We start from the raw sequence: 20,027 nt of genomic DNA on the forward strand, positions 1-20,027 counted from the left end.
AGGGGCATCCTCCTTCGAGGTGTTATTCAAAGGATCATAGTAGCAGCAACAACAACAATAAAGGCAAGAAGCCAATGAAAGGAGTAGTTCATGTAGTCGAAGAAGAAGAAGCAGAGGGAGAAGGGGAGGTTTTGTTTGTTATAGATATACTTTGAAGATCTATTTCTACCTTCTCTAGTTCAAGGGGAGGTATTATTTGCATCCTTAGTGGATAGTGTCATCTTGTGTGGATAAATGGGTTTTCCATTATGTATTACATGCCCAAGGGGAGGATTGAAAGGTGGGCAAGGCAACTCCTTCTACACCTAGTGCAAGCTTTGAAGTGGCACATAATATACATGTGTGTTTGGCTACTTTGAAAGACACCTGGAGATGAGAGTTGTCAGATATTGGCCGTCAAACCTTTGTATATATACCCATCCTTTTTGTATATGAGTTATGCTATGTTGTAAAGGTATTGTAGTGTACATTTTTTGTATATTGAGTATTGGAAAGCGTAAAACTCTCTCTCTTCTCTCTTTCATCTCTCTCTCTCTCTCTCTCTCTCTCTCTCTCTCTCTCTCTCTCTCTCTCTCTCTCTCTCTATCTACTGTGTGTAGCCATGGTTATTCAACAATTCAAGCCTCCATGAGAGCTCTTTCTCTCTCCCACAAGCCCAACAGCCACCACAATATGCTGCCAAACACAAAATCCATTGACAATGACAAAGGCATTCATCAAGTAGTAGGGCAATAAACTCACCTACAAGGATCTCATATATTAGAAATAGAGCTCCCTTTACGATTGATTTCTCAACATCTCAAAGTGCAAAATCCGCATAGATATATTGAGCAACTATTACACTTGGTGGTGGTAATGGACATTGTCTTATCAGAGCATCGTGCCATCAATTGTGACCTCAACAACTATATTCTAGAAAATTTGGTCGAAACTAATAAGAGAAATGAGAAGAACAAGAGCTATATGAATGTTGGACTCCCCACATAGCTTATCAGGCTTTGGGAATCATTCATGACCTTCTAGAAGTAGAGTCCCAATTGGACCTTCTCCACAAGACAAAGCATAGTGTCCATGCAGTGAGGGGTGCTTCCACAATGTCCACAAAAAGAAAGATATGCACGGCTCAAGTTCAAAGGCCCCAACCATAGATATCGAAGCAATGGAGTCTTACATAGAGTTCCACATGGAGATCAAGAGGAAAGAGGACGTCCCTTCTAAGTACCAGACAACAAAAGAAGAAATAGGAATTCCTCTTATCAAGAAAAATACGTAGCAGCAGGAGCACATTTTTAGAATGTAAGCGCAAAGATTTATGGAGGAAGCTCGACAACACAGATGCAAAGAGAACCGAGGAGAAAAAGAAAGCCGTGGAAGAACATCAAGTTTCATCCTCCTCAGACTTAGATGCTTCATAACTAGATGCCAGACTACAAAGGCTCAAAGAAGAAAGAAGGGCATTATAACCAATGTACATAGGTGGAACTAAAAGAAAATCTTAGTTGAGGCCCGAGATACAAGAAATCGGCTCGGATTGCCACAAAGCATCATTTTTTAGCAAAGGCCTCAAAACAACTCCAAAGTAGACAAAACTATCCTTATAATGCATCAAATCCCGGAACCCCCTCACAAGCCAAAAATCACTCATTACTTGTTCACAGCACCAAAAAATGCACTAAAGCTTCCAAATGCCAAAAATTGGCCTAAGGGAACCACTTTCAAAGACAAGCATACTAGATCTTCCAGAGGTCTAGCTAGAAGAGGAATCAATAAGGGAGGCCAAGAAGACATTTGCGGGAGATCTCTTGGAAAAGAACCATGTTGGCATATTCCAAGATAGATTCTAAACTACAGACAACCACACAGTAGATCTCGAGATTCTCCCCAAGGAAATCCATACAGTGGCATAAGCACAAGAGCTGCAGGCTACACATTGGAAACTGGGTCTCCACGAGCTCTACCCGATGGAGCCCTACGTAGTTGATTTGCAGAGATCTTATGAGTTGCTCAACTCAATCAAGGAAGATGGTACAACTCGAATCACAGATACAGTTGTGTTGAAATTAGGGTTGCAGAGAAACGCACACAGCTTGGAGAAGACGAAGGAAGCTCAAGGCACACAAATGAGAGTATGTTACTTAGTGTGCAATGGAAATATCGATAGCCCTAGAGTGATGGGTGTATATATAATGCACGGGGGAAAACAACCTCCTAAAGAGGGAAAAAATGCCCCAGCAGTCCTAATGTGTTCACACACATCACTACCACATGTATATGGTAACAAATCCTCCCTAGAGTGATGCGGTGAATGAGAGCTGTCACATGAGTAAAGGGAAGTGCCATGCCCTGAGGACATGATCAGTCCACAAAGGGGAAAGCCCAAAGCTTTGCGGAAAGCTTTGAGCTTCTCACGAGACGATGCCTTTGTGAAAAGATCTGCAAGGTTGTCATGTGTTGGCACATAAGCCAAGATGATCTCTCCTGCTGAGAGCCTCTCCCTGACATAGTGGTAATGCACCTCAATGTGCTTTGTGCGAGCATGAAAAGCTAGGTTCCTCGCAACTGCCAATGCACTCTGACTGTTTGTGTAGATAGTGTCGACAATATCCTGCCCAACACCCAAATCAGCCATAAGTCTTCTGAGCCATACACACTGAATCGTAGCTGTGAAGACTGCCCTGTATTCAGCCTCACAACTAGACGTGGCCACAATAGGTTGCTGCTTGCTCAACCATGATATACATGAACTGCCAAGCATGAAACAAAAACCACTTGTGGACACTCGTGTGTCAAAACAACCAGCCTAATCTGAGTCTGAAAAAGCATGTAAGTCTGGCGGCAATGATCCCCCCTTGGGATAAAATAAGCCAAGATGTAGAGTTCCACTAAGGTAGCAAAAAATCCTCTTGACAGCCTGCCAATGCTTAGACCCTGGGCTATGCATAAATCTACTGACCTATGAGACTCCAAACTAAATATCTAGCCTCGTGTTGCATACATAAATGAGGCATTCAACAGTAGTTTGGTAAAGAGTGACATTTGCAAGATCACAGCATCATGAAGACTCAACTTTAAACCTGTTTCCATTGGAGTGGCAATAGGTTTGCAATACTCAAGTCCAAACTTACATAGCAATGTCTCTATGTAACTTTTCTGACACAAGGCAATACCACCACACACTGCTTAAACTGTATGCCCATAGTAATGATGCAACAGCCCCAAATCTTTCATCTTGAAAGTAGCATTCAAATCAACCTTAAATTCAGCAATATGTCTCTCATTTGGTCCAGTCATCAGCAAATCATCTACATAAAAAACCACAATGAGAAGTATGTCACCCTCATGCTTAACATACAATGTGCTTTATGTTGGACTGTCACAAAAGCCTTGTTTGACCAAATGAGTGTCAGCTTTCTCATACCAAGTACGAGGAGATTGCTTCAACCCATAAAAAGCCTTCTCACATCTGCACTTTTTGTCCTCTTGTCCGTTCTTGACAAAACCACGAGGCTGCATTAAATAAACTTCCTCAAATATGTCACCATTCCAGAAAACAGTAACAATGTCTGATTGATGTACATCCCAACCAAAATGAGCTGCCAATGCACATAGAAAATGCAGAGTAGTCATACAACAAGTGGGAGAAAAAGTCTCTTCATAACCTATGCCTTTTTGTTGTGCATAACCCTTTGCAACAAGTAGAGCCTTATGGTGATTGATCTCAGCATCCAGCTTGCGTTTCAACTTGTAAACTCAGTTCGTACCAATGGCCTTTTTACCAGGAGGCAAATCACATATAGTCCATGTGTCATTTTCTATAAGTGCATCATATTCTGATTGCATGGCAACCATCCAATTTTTTGAATTCTGTGCTTCATCAAAAGACATAGGTTCGTCAACATCATGTAAGCTAGACACAACCAAATCATAACAATATGATGCATAAGATGCATGGCCAGAGCCTGAACGAGTACGACTAGACAAAGCTGCACCCAATTTACTGTCACGCAATGTATGCACCAGTCATTTTGGCATACCTCTAGCCTACTCATTTTCAGCCCTTTCCTCATCAGGTACATCATGTACATCTGCATCAGTAAGAGGCTGATCTGTAACCCCTGGGGATTCACTCTACATACAAAACGGGACGCCACCTGCGAGCAGATAACTTTGATAAAAACCCTATATACGACTCATATTAGGGAATACGAACCCCCCTTTCTATGCTTATACGACAATCAATGTAAAAAACTATCACACCCCTATCTTACATATAAAATTTAGGTCTCACATGATCTAAGTGAGTAAAACTAGTCAAAGAGTGTGTAGCATAGAGACTGGCACTGCACCAAGGAACCACTTCTGTTAATAACTAGATGTACCATCAATGTGTCTTAGTTTGAGTTTTAAACTATGTGCCTGTTTAGCCTGCACTCTAGCTACTTGTCCAATTTTGACCCATCTAAATTACTCAAAAAACATGGTTATAAAGTTGTGTTAGGTTCTTTGTGTAAATTTGCATCTATACAAACTCTTTACAGCTTTCATCACTCAACAAATGAACTATAATCACAAAACAAGCAGTTGATACAAAGCAGTGTTAGTTCTTGCATGTATCTTTGTAGCTATTGACTCACAAGTTCAAGGGCAGACTCTTTTGGGAAGCCATAATTTTGAAACACAAAAAATTCCTCTCATTTTCACCGTTTTTCACTTCTCTCCCCCATAAATATGATAGCCCCTCCCTTATTTTTAAGCTTGGGAGATAAATTATTGAGGGCATGCCTCTAACTTATACGCTTATGTAACTTGTAAAAAAACCCCCCTCCCCTGCACTTACGTGGTGCGGTAAGTTTTCCATGGTGAATCCCCCGGGTCTGTAACATTTTCGGAAACCCCCATAGGCTATACATTCGCCTCATTGAAATTTACATTTGAACTTCCACCACTGAAAAGAGGCAACAATCTCATAAATGTCCTGTGAGCTTACATTATTGTCTCTAGTACATGACAGCAAGGGCTGAACAAATCTTCCACAAATACTACATCCCATAAAACCAAAATACACTTTTTTTGTGGATGATACAACCTGTAACCTTTGCTTTTAGCACTATAACCAACAAAAATACATTTGACAGCCTTATCATCCAATTTTTTGCGTTGTGTTTGTGGCACCAAAGCGTATGCCAAACAACCAAAAACACGCATGTGCTCAATAGAAGGCTTTCTATCATGCCATGCTTCATATGGAGTAATAGACTACAAAGCTTTCGTAGGACACCTGCTAAGTACATAAGTGGCACACATGATGGCCTCAAGCCAAAAAGAATGCTGCAAAGCTTGACTTTTGACCATACATTGTGCCATTTCCATAAGTGACATGTTTTTCCTCTCAGTAACACCATTTTGCTGAGGTGTATAAGGCACTGTACATTAGTGTTTTATCCCATGACTAGCCGAAAATGCATTAAATTCATGAGACATATACTCCCCCCCCCCCCACGATTGGAACGGAGGGTGCCCATAGTACATTTCAATACATTTTCAGCCATAGCCAGAAATTGTTTGAAGCACATAAAAACTTCGGACTTCGCTTTAAACAGAAATACCCATGCATGCCTGGAGTAATCATCAATGAAAGTCACGAAGTAAAGGTAATTGCCCAAGGACGGAGTTTGCATGGGCCCACAAACATCACTATGCACAAGCTGCAACCTGCATGTGGCCCTAGCTGAACCATCCTTTAGAAACTTTGAATGCTGCATCTTACCCTAAATAAAGCCTTCACAAACATGTTTGACAGGTGCTTCAAGAGGTGGAAAAGAAGCAGCCATATCATATTTCTACAAACGCAGCAAACTGGCAAAATTTAGATGCCCAAAATGTGCATGCCATAGTTTTGCATCTGAAATAGCCCTTGAATCTACAACTGCATTTGACAGCCTTATCATCCAATTTTTTGCGTTGTGTTTGTGGCACCAAAGCGTATGCCAAACAACCAAAAACACGCATGTGCTCAATAGAAGGCTTTCTATCATGCCATGCTTCATATGGAGTAATAGACTACAAAGCTTTCGTACGACACCTGCTAAGTACATAAGTGGCACACATGATGGCCTCAAGCCAAAAAGAATGCTGCAAAGCTTGACTTTTGACCATACATTGTGCCATTTCCATAAGTGACATGTTTTTCCTCTCAGTAACACCATTTTGCTGAGGTGTATAAGGCACTGTACATTAGTGTTTTATCCCATGACTAGCCGAAAATGCATTAAATTCATGAGACATATACTCCCCCCCCCCCCCCCCCCACGATCGGAACGGAGGGTGCCCATAGTACATTTCAATACATTTTCAGCCATAGCCAGAAATTGTTTGAAGCACATAAAAACTTCGGACTTCGCTTTAAATAGAAATACCCATGCATGCCTGGAGTAATCATCAATGAAAGTCACGAAGTAAAGGTAATTGCCCAAGGACGGAGTTTGCATGGGCCCACAAACATCACTATGCACAAGCTGCAACCTGCATGTGGCCCTAGCTGAACCATCCTTTAGAAACTTTGAATGCTGCATCTTACCCTAAATAAAGCCTTCACAAACATGTTTGACAGGTGCTTCAAGAGGTGGAAAAGAAGCAGCCATATCATATTTCTACAAACGCAGCAAACTGGCAAAATTCAGATGCCCAAAATGTGCATGCCATAGTTTTGCATCTGAAATAGCCCTTGAATCTACAACTGCATTTGCAAAATTTTGTCAAGACTTTTCATACAAAGTGAGCTTATACAGCCCACGACAAAAAAGGCCAGATGCAAAATTTCATCACCAAAATTGAGATCATGAACTGTACATCTATCATCCACAAATTTGACTACAAGTCTAAGTCTAGCAAGTGCAGATACAAACAAAAGATTCTTCTTGATCCCAGGTACATAACGTACATCAACAAGTGTAAAAGAACTTCCATTTGCAGTAGTAAGCACAATCTTTCCAACCCCCTGAACCGGACAAGAGGCATTGCTAGCACAAGTGAGTGAATTTCCATGAGGGACAGACTCAAGAGAGGTCAACAATTCACGATGTGAGGTTACGTGATTTGTAGCACCACTGTTGAAATACCACACATGTGAATCTGTAGCCAACTGACATGCATACATCGTGGACAGCAAGATTGTAACTGCACTTTGCACTAAAAGCCCATTCTACATCAACATCAGCACCACAATCTCCTTTCATAGAAGACTCAACAATGGCTGCATTTGTAGTGGAACCAGTAATTGCAGTGGAACCACCCTCTTTCTTCATAGCGCCTTCAACTTAGGACACTACTTGATCAAGTGATCAGTAGCTTTGGCAACGCATCTTCTTTTTGCCCTTATCACCAGAATTTCCAGGAAAATTTCTGCCAACAGAAGCATTAGGAACAAAAGTTTTGCCACTCGCAGCAGAACCATAAGAAGTGGCTGCATTGCTATTACCACCCTTTCTTTGAGAAGCAATAAAAGCCTGTTCAACTGCACGCTGCCTAATCCTGTTTTTTTGGAAAGTGACTCTTGCAATAGTAATGTGCATAATGCATCAAACTTGACAACTTTAGGATTTCCTTGGGTCATAAGTCTCCAAGTACTAGCAAACGTCTAGTAAGGTGTCAAGAACAGTCTGCACATGGGAACTGTCTGAAATGACTTCACCTGCAGAAATAAGTTGCTCATTGATATCCTTGACACAATCAAGGAAAGTGTCCATATCATCTTCCTCATGCATAATCTTCGATTTCAGCTCTTTACACAGAAAAGCAATTTTAGCCTCATTGCGGCTTGCATAAAGACCTGCTAGAATATCCCAAGTCTATGTTGCAAATTTCTTTGAATGAGTGTGAGGAGTAATGGTGAGCTTCATAGACAACATAATCAATGCATGAGCCTGTGCATCCTTTACATACCAACGAGCTTGTTTTGCCGTAGGCAAAACAACTCTAATAGTAGCAATCCTTGCAGCAAGACCCGCAACATCCTCAACATCGTCTACATTCTCAGAATCGGGACGTACATCAATGCCCTGCAAAATATTCCAGATGCCCTTTGACACAAGAACATGTTGCATCATGTAAGCCCACATAGGGTAATTTTCCCCATCCAATTTGTTCTAAGTAGCAAACATCTTGAGCACATCTGTGTTATAGTCAGCCATGGAAAATGCCTACACTTGATGTGAAAACTGCCCAAAATGAGGAGAAACTGAGTGAAACCAGCACGTGCTATATAGCACAACCCGCAACAGATTGTATGGGACTTGTTATGCAGTAATAGGTGTTGATAAAAATTCTACACAAAATGACAAATTTGCCTATGCAGACCTGGCTGTAGTGGAAATGGAGGTCGAAATGAGCTCGAATCAGAAATTTGAACAGACTCTGCACTATGAGCTCACCCAAATTTTTTGTTGACTTGTGAATGCTCACCAAAGCTCACAGAAAACGGAGAAAGTGAGCAGGCGTGTTTGGGAGCTCCTGGCGACTAAGCCCTGAAGGACTCAACCTGCTCTGATGCCAATTGTTGGGGTTGCAGAGAAATGCACACAGCTTGGAGAAGATGAAGGAAGACCAAGGCACACAACTGAGAGTATGTTACTTAGTGTGCAATGGAAAGATCGCTAGCCCTAGAGTGATGGGCATATATATAATGCCCAAGGGGAAAAAACCTCCTAAAGAGGAAAAAAATGCCCCGGCGGTCCTAGTGTGTTCACACACATCACTACCACACGTATATGGTAACAAGTTGGACAACCCAGTGAAGAATGAAGTGAATATCTCCAAAGAGATGGTGGTTGAAGCACTCAAGATTCCCACCAAAGGCGAGTCTATGTAGTCAAAGGAGAAGAAAAGAATAGGAGTGTTCACCAAGAACACTGCATCCGTAACCTTCCAGGATATGATCCACAAATTGGAGGAGCCTACAAGAGGCCCAAGCCACCATTCTAGACACGAATGCACATGCTTAGTGGTTGTTGACTCAACTCAAAGTGGCAAACGTTCAAGCGGCCCAGGTAAAATCTAGATTGAAGGATCAAAACGAGCTCCTCAAGAAGCTAAAAGAAAATCCACAAGTGCTCATATTGCAAGCCTCTATTCTAGCCTACCAAGCGCTAGAAAAGATAACTAAAGACCTAGAAACAAACTTGAAACTAGAGAAAATGCAATGGAGAGAGCTATCACTCTCATTCATGACTAAAGAAGAGAAATATCACAAGCAGGTAGCTGATCTACAAGCAACATTGGCAACGGCACAAGAGCTATTGAAAGGGAAACAGAAAGTTTAAAAAGAAGAAGTGTCCGACACATTGCCAAAGGAAACTGGGGCACTGTAATTTTTACAATTAGAACAAGATGTAGACCCGACAACAGTGGTCCTAGAATCCTCAATAGGCGATCTGGAAGCCAAGCAAGGACCTATAGATAACTTCATCACCGAGGCCAAAAAAGATCTCAAAGTCATCATAGAGTTTGAGACTAAAGACATTTGGAAAGAGGCCATCGTGTGGGAGTAGCAAATTCTCCACTTTGCCAATGTAGCCTAGCTCACTTGCAAGTAGATCACACAAACTTGGCACCAGTAGTCTCTCCCTTTCCCACTGATCTAATATGAAATTCTCAAAGTAAATGAGAGACTAATCAAAGAACAAGTGACAGACAATGCTGATCCACATCCTACTTGGTGGATGTACTGGCTCAAAAGACATCCAAGGTACCTGATCCTCTACACTTAGGCACCACCTGAAATACAAAAGGACCCTACATTTTGCCCCGTGCCAAGAGACAAATGTCAGGAGTTGGGGCAGTCACTAGTTAATCTTAAAGAAAAATCCTACATGGCTAAACTGCTCGTGGCTCAATCCTCCTAAAGGTAGAGCTACAGAGGACTACATGGTCTAAACCCTATCAAAAGCAATTGAAATCCTCAGAAGAATACCATATTTGGCATGCATCATGTTCATAAAGATTGCTAAGATGCTACTGACCTGCATCAACACCTTTCAACAAGGAAAGTAGACTAACACGCCATGGATGGCCTTCCTCCACTATGAAAATCTCTAGTTGTTTATCGCAGTCTTTTACCACGTTTTGTAGAGAGAAGGTCCAAACTTAGCTGGAGAGGGAAGAGAGAGGAGGGCAAGGGTTTTTTTATATATTTAAACTATTACCGTGAGTATTTTCGCTGTTATAACCGCGTTTATTACCTCAATTATTACCATTGATATTATCGTCTTTATTTTTTGAGGGAAAATTTAGCACCTAAACTTTCAAATTTTGGCTTAAACATCCCCCCTCCCTCGCCTCTCCCCCTCTCAAATTTTGGTGTTTCCCTCCTCTCAATAAAAATTAAAGAATATTGTATGAAATTTTCAAATTTAAAAAAGAAAAGAGAAAGAAAGAGAAAGAGGGAGAGACGGATAGAGAGGGGGGGGGGGGGGGGGATAATTGTTGGGGTAAAGCCCCATATGGCCGATAAGGCCAGGTGCCCACCCACTATACTTATTCATTATGTACATAATAGAATAAGGGGGCTCACATGTAGAGAGTGAATTTTAGCCCCACAAACACAAGGTCTCCTCTTCTCCTCTCTTCTCCATTGTTGCACACACTCACACACGCTCCCGCTCGTGCTCACGCACTTCAACTGCTATCAGAGCTCAGGGATTGGGAGGGGGGAGAGAGAGACGAATAAATAGCACGACCAAAAATCTTCATTACTTAAAGTATGCAAAATGTTTATGAATTATCTTCCAAAATATCCCTACATGAAGCATCATCCAATTCTAAGCCCATGGCTCCTAAATTAATAAAGAGAGAAACGGAATTGTTGTTTGTGGATGCGTTGGCTTCATCATCTTTGAATTTGTCCATCCTCCATCTCATCATTTTCATCATCATGAGACAATCATCCTTGCTAAAGACTTGCTTCCGCCGGACTTGATTCATTGACCTCCCTCTCCTCTGTCTCCACCTCATCCAAAGTTGGAGGTGGAAGAGGGTTGAAGATGGTCTCCACTTCATTGGTGGAAAAATTGGTTCTCCCTTGAGGTGTTACAGGAATTATGAACCAAAGTTTTGGTTGGTGGATTGTTGGGATATAGATGACCTATAAAAGAGAAGCTCAAAGTGAGTAACATTGGTATAATTAATGCTACAAGCAAATAAGAATAAAAAAATAGTTGTCACTCACTTGCTCACAATTGCATGGTAAAACTAAATTGTCATACCTCCTTGTGTGATTCACACTAGATTCCACCATGTAGAGGCCATTCTCATGTCGTCAAAACACATTTGCAAACCAATTGCACTCGAAGATGAAGGTATGAAAGGTTCTAAAATTAACCTTTAGTATCCTTTCAATAGTTCCACAGTACTTGGCTTCATCACCGTGTGTCACAGTTGCCCATGATGGCACAATCCATGGTGGTTCTACACTCGTTAGTGTGGCGTGTACAAAAGTAACGACCCTTTGACCACATAAAGTTAAAGGAAAGGCACTACAAAATAGGAGAATATCTTTTATCAAATACAAAGATAGAATCAAGAAAAAAAATTACAATATGGTTGATATGCTATTCTATTGATATATAGCATGCCATGAGATTCCTCATATTTTGAAAGATCTATTTTTGTTTCTCTTGTGATGTGACAACTCCGTTTAGAATCTAAAGAATAAAAAATAGAATCTTTTAAAATATGAGGAATCTCGTGGCATGCTATATATCAATAGAAGAGCTTGAAGAGTAGATTTTAACTACCAAATCTCCACCAAGTTTAGAGTTGATTTGTAAAACTTTTACCGTACGCCCTTTTTGAACATGAGAGAGGAAGTCAAACTCTTTATAAGGCCCCTTTGTGAGTCCAATTTTTTTCTAATGTTTGAGAGTCTTTAAAAACCTCTCTAAGAAGAACATCCATCGTGCGTGCACTACTCCACATATAGCGATTTCCTCCACCACGTGAACCAAGAGGTTGATTTGACTAAGAAGGACCGATTGAGGAAGTGCATCCTTAATGGCACACACAGTTTTGTTGCAAGTGTTTGAGGAGCAGGGATAGCATCTATTTCAATTTTCTTGGAGCTCACTTGCAAGAAAACACACAAGGATACACTAACTGCTAGTTGAGATTATTGTGTACATAAAAAAAGTGTAGTTGAGTGGAATGTTGTGGTGTATCTTACTAGCTCTCCAAGTTTGAAAATAGCATCCCTGACTTTCTTGTCCCGACATATAAACATACTCACGGGAAAAATGAACTACAATGTAAATTAGGAAAAGGGAAAGTGAGAGAAAGTCATACACACAAACTATATATAGAATAGGGAGAGGAATATTACCTAAAGCATCTTGTGCCAATCATGGGACTCCAACCTTCATACAATTGAACGCTTCCACCCTTCTTTGCTTTTATGAAATCTCCCTTTAGTGACCTCATGTATCCTGTTGGTGTGCGGATAGAAGCAATGGTACCCTTCACTTTTTCTAATTCTTCTTTGGCTAGCATCCATGGTGCTTTAGAAAGCACTATTATTTTATTGGGGGAGACCACGTGGAGTAGCAGAGGCAGGGAAACGTTTTAAAAGCCTCAAATCCTCCCTCACACCCAAAGAATCCTTCTTGCCAATAATGTGGTTCAATAGTGTTTGGGCTACATTCTTGAATATGTGCATGGGATCCAAGAGGTGTTTTATTTTTAAGTCCTTCCAATATGGAAGCCTTAAAACTATGGAATACCTTGACATACCTTTTGGTGGAGGACACGGAGCCAGATTGTTTTTGTAGTGCTCTTCCCAAATGGTTGCCCAATCTGCCATCGTGAGCTTTAGAGGGGTCTTCCCATTTGTTGGAGCCTTGTGCTTGCTATGCCCTTGGGGTAAGAAATGATGGTTGTTTGAATAGGTTACCTTGCGCAAGGCATTGGGCCTCTTTGCCACCAATGATGGCCCGCAAGTAGGACATGCATTGTGACCCAATGTGGACAACCCTGCATACATATCATATCTTTAGAGAGAGACAAAACTAAAGGGAGAGAGAGATAGAGAGAGAGAGAGAGAGGAAAAGAGAGATACCAGAAATCTCTCCAAGCCCAGGATAGTCGTGCATAGTCCACATGAGGATTCCCCTCACAATGGCTTCCCTCCCCCCCTTTGCAAGTGAGACATCTACAACAGGAATACCTCTCCATAACTCCTCCAACTCCTCATGAGGGGATCGAGGTAGACGTCAATATTTGACACTTTGTACTTCCCTGGAACAAGCAGGAAAGAAGTATATTGCCTTTCTTGGTTGTCTCCCATGGTGGAATATTGTAGTTGACAATCACCACACGCCAAGTGCTCCATGAAGTAGACTTAGTGCCGAAGCGGTTGACACCATCACTTGCTAACCCAAGCCTCAAGTGCCGAGGCTCCAACCCAAACACTGGCCATTGAGTTTTGATGTGCCTCTATGCTGGTGAATCTGCAGGGACACGCATCATTCCATCATTTGAGCGATGGTTGGCGTGCCACGTGATAAGCTCCACGATATACCTGCTTTTAAACATGTGTTTAATGCGAGGAATTAATGGAAAATGTCTCAATACCTTGCGGGGTAGATGCACCCCGCTCACTCCGGTCTTGTATCGTGGTTCCCCGCACATGGGACATGAGGTAGCATGTGCACGCTCATTGCGGTGTAGCATGCAATCATTGACGCACGCCTGGATGCGCTCATACTCCATTCCACGTGCAGTGAGATACGATCTAGCTCGTCAACAATCTAGAGATATGTTGTGATCTTTTGGCAACATTTTGCCCATCAAAATACAACAAACAAGAGTATAAGTACAATTGCAAGTAGGCGGCACCATAAAGCAAGTGAAGGGTATATAAAAAGACATGTTTCAAAACTTACCCAAGGAGTACATCGACACTTGCATTGCTCCAACCGAATTTTGCTTGCAAGTTGAGGACTTCAACAATCCCTAGAGCACCGAGTACTGTGCACCGTCGTAAAGAGGTGTTCAAGCACTCGCCATCAATCTATCCTCCATTGCCACTGCCCGTTGAGTAGGGCTGGCAATCCTCCTCGCACACGTCACGTTCATGATCTAGTAACTCATCACACATGTTGAACATGTGTTCATCCTCTGCCTCAAAGTGCGACTGAGACGCCATAGGAGCTGTCGAAGTAGAGCTAATGGGAGGATCACCATGCGGTGCACCCAAATCGTTTAATAGCTTTTGCCTCTGCCGTTCGGCCTTGCGCGTTGGTGCACCACCACCGAACACAGACCAATGGGGCACCGCCTCAAGTGATGGGTGAGTGGAGCTCTTATCTCTTCGAGCGCTTTTTCGAGGATGCCAAAGCCCTTTCTTCTCCACGTGCTCCAATGCAATGTGCCTCAAGCAAGGGATTGCCCTTTTGCACTTGCTAGAAGGACAAGGGAGTTTTTGCTTGATCTAGTGATCACGCTCAGGGCCTCCAGGGGAGCCACAATCATCCCACTCAATGTCCTACCCACAGGATAAATTTTTATTTAGTCATATGTGCCCTAAAAAATAAATAATTAATTAAAAAAAGTTCTAAATTTCAATTTAAAAAATAAATGATGTCATAAAAACTAACATCTAATTCTCCCAAATGATTTTCTCATGTTAAACTGATCATTTAATATGGGGAAGTACCAGGGGAGTAAAAGCTAGAATATTGGTAAGGCTACCATACCGGTCTCTCTGAGGGATCCAAAGGAGAGAAAATATGGATCCAAAGGGGGAAGTCTTCAAAAGAGCAATGTGCTTCAATGGGGCTTAAAAGACCTAAGGTTCACCTCCATTAACACTTCCATGGGCTAAGGTTCCAAAACTTAACTCATTTATCCCATGGCCAAAGCAAAGGGAAAATTGGATGGTCATGGGAAGATTAAAAAGTCTTCCCACATCCCTAGGAAGGAGGGGGCGAGCCCTTTTAGTAGGGGATGTGAGAGAAACACACACACACACACACACACACACACACACACACACACACACACACACACACACAAACACACTTCAAAGCTCCCCCTTTACACAAAGGGAATACTGGACACATGTCAAGCTCCTAGCCCAATTTCTCCCAATCTCCCCTCAAATCCTATTGGATGGCCATAGAGGTGGACCAATGAAAATTAGGCTACTGTAAATTTAGTCTAATCAATTTAAAAATTCTTGATAAAAGAACCAATCAAAATTAAGCTCCCTAGAAGACTATTAGACAGTCTACCAAGGGGTCCAATGAGCATCTAGCAGCCCAATGGCTTGTCTGATTCTTATTGGCCCAATGACTAAGAGGTCCAATGAGAGTTTAATTGAATTATTTAATAACCTAAATCTCTCACAAAAGAGGAAAGGGGGACACTTGTCAAAAGTCTATAAATTATGCTTCTAATTTGTGATTGGCTAAGCTTTACAGGAGCCAATAGGAGACCGGCATGAGCAAATAGCAAGAGGGGTCGACCAAGATGAGAGAGAGAGAGAGAGAGAGAGAGAGAGAGAGAGAGAGAGAGAGAGAGAGAGAGAGGGCTGCATTTTACTCTAACACAGTGCTACACACACACACAACTCATGTGGAAGTAGAGGCCTACACCAACAACTCTTAGCTATGGAATGCAAATCCAACCAAGAGCCAAGCTTCATTGGAATGCTCATCTCCTCTACCATGCTAATTTCTAAGCTAAGATATGCTATTAGAGTGATTATGTGAGGAGAATACTTCTTTCTTGTAAGATACACATTATTCCTCTCAATCTTTCCTCATTCCCTACTAGCTCTCACCATTTTTGAAGGTGTGTGAGGTCTTGAGACTGAGGCTAGGAACACTAGGTGTGTTTTTCAAGCATAATTTGGTGCATGAAGCTTCCATCTTCATTGCACCCATGAGTTTTATCAAGGAGCACAAGAATTCTAGTGTACAAAAGTCTCCTTTGATAGGAGAAGCTATAATACAAAGCCTTTATGGAGGGGGGACCGGCTCCATGTAAATCGGGTCCTCAACGGTTGCCAATTGTTCTATTTCTCTCTCTTTTCAAGTATTTTCAATGCCAAATTAGCTAGGTGTAAATTTCTATGTTTCTTTCTCAAATTAAGTACTCTCTCTATGCTCATTAGGAATTTTTTCTTAATGAAATGCTCACTATGTTATCAATTTACAAGTTATTAGTGCATTAAATGTTACATTGGTATTAGAGCTATTGGTTTCCTTTTCTTGCTCAAGAAGATAGGTCCTCAAGCTTGCTACAAATGGTTGGTGTTATTAATTGCACAAGAGTAAGTAGAATAGGGATTTTTCATCCTTGAAGCATGGCTACTTTATGCAGTTAACGGGGACATTGTCGAGAGCTATGGTCTTAATTATGGAGTCCTACGGGGTTTGCCTATGGATTAACCATTCTTGAGCTATTAGAAGCTTGACAGGAACCGGTGTTATCTTGGCTCTATTGAACCCTCTCTTCTATTCCTTTCAATTAATAATATTCAAGCCACAAGTCTAGATGCTTGACTGCTTATCTTTGGAGGTAAAGAGGAGTAGAAACTAGGGCTTGAAGTGCCAAAGTCCAAGTTAAGATTTACACCTAAAATTTGCTAGTATGGTTGACAAGGGAAAAGAGATTTAAATGAATGTTGATAGCTTTGATTTTGCTAATGAAAGAGCAACTAATGATGCCCCTATGCTTGTAAATTATCTTGTTTCTAGGCTTCAACAAGCCCTGGGCAATCCATCCCTCCAAGATGAAACAATTTGATGCGGCGTTTGGAGATGAGGGATTCACGGAGTCCTCTAAGCTACGTCATGTAGCTATGCATTTTCAAAATTCTGCCAGGCAATGGTGGTCTAGCGTACGAGAAAACAGTGAAGCTCCACAAACATGGAAAGATTTAAGAGCTTCCATCATGAAGCAATTTTTGGTTACCGATACCAAAGACAAAGTACTCACCGAATGGTGAAGCTTGAAGCTCTCTCCCTATGAATCCATTCACAAATATGTAGACAAGTTTTGGGATTTACATCTCAAATCCACTGTCTTCAAAAAGATGGATTTTGGAGAGCAAAAACAACAATTTTGTGCGGGTTTAACTGAGGATATGGTGGAGTATGTTAACTCCCAAAGACCACGCATCATATCTATGGTCATACACCATACTCATGATGGCTTCAAGAATCAATTTCCAACAAGGGGCTAAGAGAAATCTTAAGCCCACGAAAAACAAGGACTGTAACGAGCCTAAGAGGAAGGACAACGTCCAAAAGTCTCCCAAAGGCAACACCAACAACAAAAAAGCTAAGGAGAAGGGATTTTATAAAGGCAAAAATAACACTCTCCTGAAGAGCTAGAGTGTTATCGGAAAGATAATCGTTGTTTCAAGTGCGAGGAGCAAGGGCATCCTTATCGTGCTTGCCCCCACAAGAATACACGTAATGAGCCTCCTAGGCTACCTTGGTCAAAATTCAAGAAGAGGATGCTCATCACAAAGGATCTCCTCTATGCCATGCTTGGGGAAAGGCAAGAGAACATGACGCTTTTATTCTCTTTGACCTTGGTTATATTGACAATTTCATATCCACAGAGTTGGCCACCAATCTAGGCATCCAAGCCTATGAGATGGGAGATGTCCTACCTACTGATGGTGCTTTGACGAGGCAAGAAGCCTCAATCACTCCCTTAATTGGGAAATTGGGGCTCCATGTCCAAAGCTATGTGGACAAGGAGGATTTCTTCATCTCTCCTCGCAAGCATGAGGATGTAATCTTAGGGGCACCATGGTTTGATTGCATGACTGCCAATGTTAAATTCCCTGAAAGGCAAATCTACTTTAGGTTCAGGAAAAAATATTTGTACATAGATGCTAAGGAGTTGGGTAGTACCATACCCCTTGTACATAAGCAAGCTTTCAATAAGTCAATAAAGAGCTCTATTTTTTGTTCATGATTTTTGTTAAAGATTCTCAAAATGAACCTAATGCTTTAGCAAAAGAAAATATAAATAATCAAAAGAAATTAGAGTTATCCAACTTCCTTGAGGGGTTCCAAGATGTTTTTATTGACGCCATCCCTTGTGAACTACCTCCCAATTGAGGCAATGATGACCATGTAATTGAACTTCTTCCAGGAAGTTCACCGCCTAATAAACCTCCTTATTGAGTTTCTCAAGCTCAACAAAAGGAGATTATGTGGCAAGTGCATGAGTTAGTTGAGAACGGCATGGTTAGACCTAGCTCATCTCCATTTTGTTCACCAGTGTTATTAGTGCAAAAGAAAGACGACATATATCGTATGTGTGTCGACTATAGAGCACTAAATAGGATCACTTTTTAGTTCAATCCTACTGAAGTAGGGCGACCCTTGTAGCTTATCAAATAGGTCTTCTACCCCTGGAACGGCATTTCGCACTACGTTTGGTCTTTACAAGTACATTGTCATGCCTTTTGGCTTGACCAATGCACCAACCACATTTAACCGCTTGATGGAGAAGCTATTTCGGCCTCACCAAACCTTTACTAGAGTGTTCTTTGATGATATAATCATCTACTCTAATTCATTAGACAAACACAAGCAACACCTCCAGGTAATATTTCAAGTTTTACAAGAGAATAAGCTTTATATAAACCGAAAAAAAAGTGAATTTTTCTTACAAAAGATTCAGTATTTAGGTCACATTATCTCTCAAGATGGCATCCAAATGGATCCATCAAAGTTAGTAATAAAAGGATGGCCTAATCCAAGGAATCTGCATGAACTAAGACACTTTATAGGTATGTGTGCATACTATAGACGCTTCATAGAAAAGTTCTCACAAATTGCGGGACCATTACATGACCTAACAAAGAAAAATGTTAGGTATATATGGTCCACCAAGGAGAACAATGCTTTCAAAAAGCTTAAAGAGAAGAGTATCTCTTGACCTATGCTTACACTACCGGATCTCTCAAAGCCATTTGAGGTCCAATGCAACGCCTATGGTGATTGCCTTGAAGCTGTTTTGCTTCAAGAAAGGCACGACATAGCCTACAAAATTCGAAGGCTCGACTCTATTAAGCAAGCTCTAGGGATATATGAGAAGGAACTCTTATCAGTTCTACATGTTCTAGACTCGTGGAAACACTATTTATTGAGGACTCCTTTCATTCTGCAAACGGATCACCAAAGCCTTAAGTACTTCATGACGCAGACCAAGCTCTCCGACAAATAAATGAGGTGGGAAAATTTCCTTTTGGAATTTCATTTTCATATTTCTCACGTTGCTGGAAAGCATAATCAAGTAGCCGATGCACTCTCAAGAGGACCGAGAGTTAATGCAGTATCCATAGAAACTCACAATAACCTATCTTCTATGATAGATGGGTACGCTATCGATCCTAATTTAGAGATGTAATTTCAGCCCTTGCACTGGGGAAGACGGAAGAACCATTTACCCTACAAGATGGTTATCTTCTCTATGGTAATAGACTATGCATTACTAACTCACTATGTGAGAAAGTAATGTATGAATCTCATGCTCCTCCTTATGCAGGGCATAGAGGGATTAAGTCTACCTTAAAAGGGATAGAAACATATTTTCTATTGGCCAGCCATGAAAGCAAACATACAAGATTATGTTTCAAAATGTGTGGTATGCCAAAAGACAAAGTTTGATAGAGGGAAGCAAGCTAGATTGCTTCAAACTTTTCCAATCCCTGATTCACCATGGGAGAGCATATCCATGTATTTTATCTTTGGATTGCCCAAGTCTATCCATGGGAATACAGGAATATGGACTATAATAGACATGTTTAGCAAACAAGCAAATTTCATAACTGTCAAAAAGACTATCAAGGCCCATCAAATGGCAACCCTCTTTATATCACAAATCTTCAAGTACCATGGCTTGCTAATGTCCATAGTGTTGGATAGAGATCCTAGAATGACCAATAATTTCTAGAAGGATCTCTTTGAGAATATAGGTACAAGGATAAACTTCTCTTCGGCCTATCATCC

This window comes from Adiantum capillus-veneris, chromosome 8 (genome assembly GCF_014529385.1).
Source record: "Adiantum capillus-veneris isolate H3 chromosome 8, ASM1452938v2, whole genome shotgun sequence".
NCBI classification, from domain to species: Eukaryota; Viridiplantae; Streptophyta; class Polypodiopsida; order Polypodiales; family Pteridaceae; genus Adiantum; species Adiantum capillus-veneris.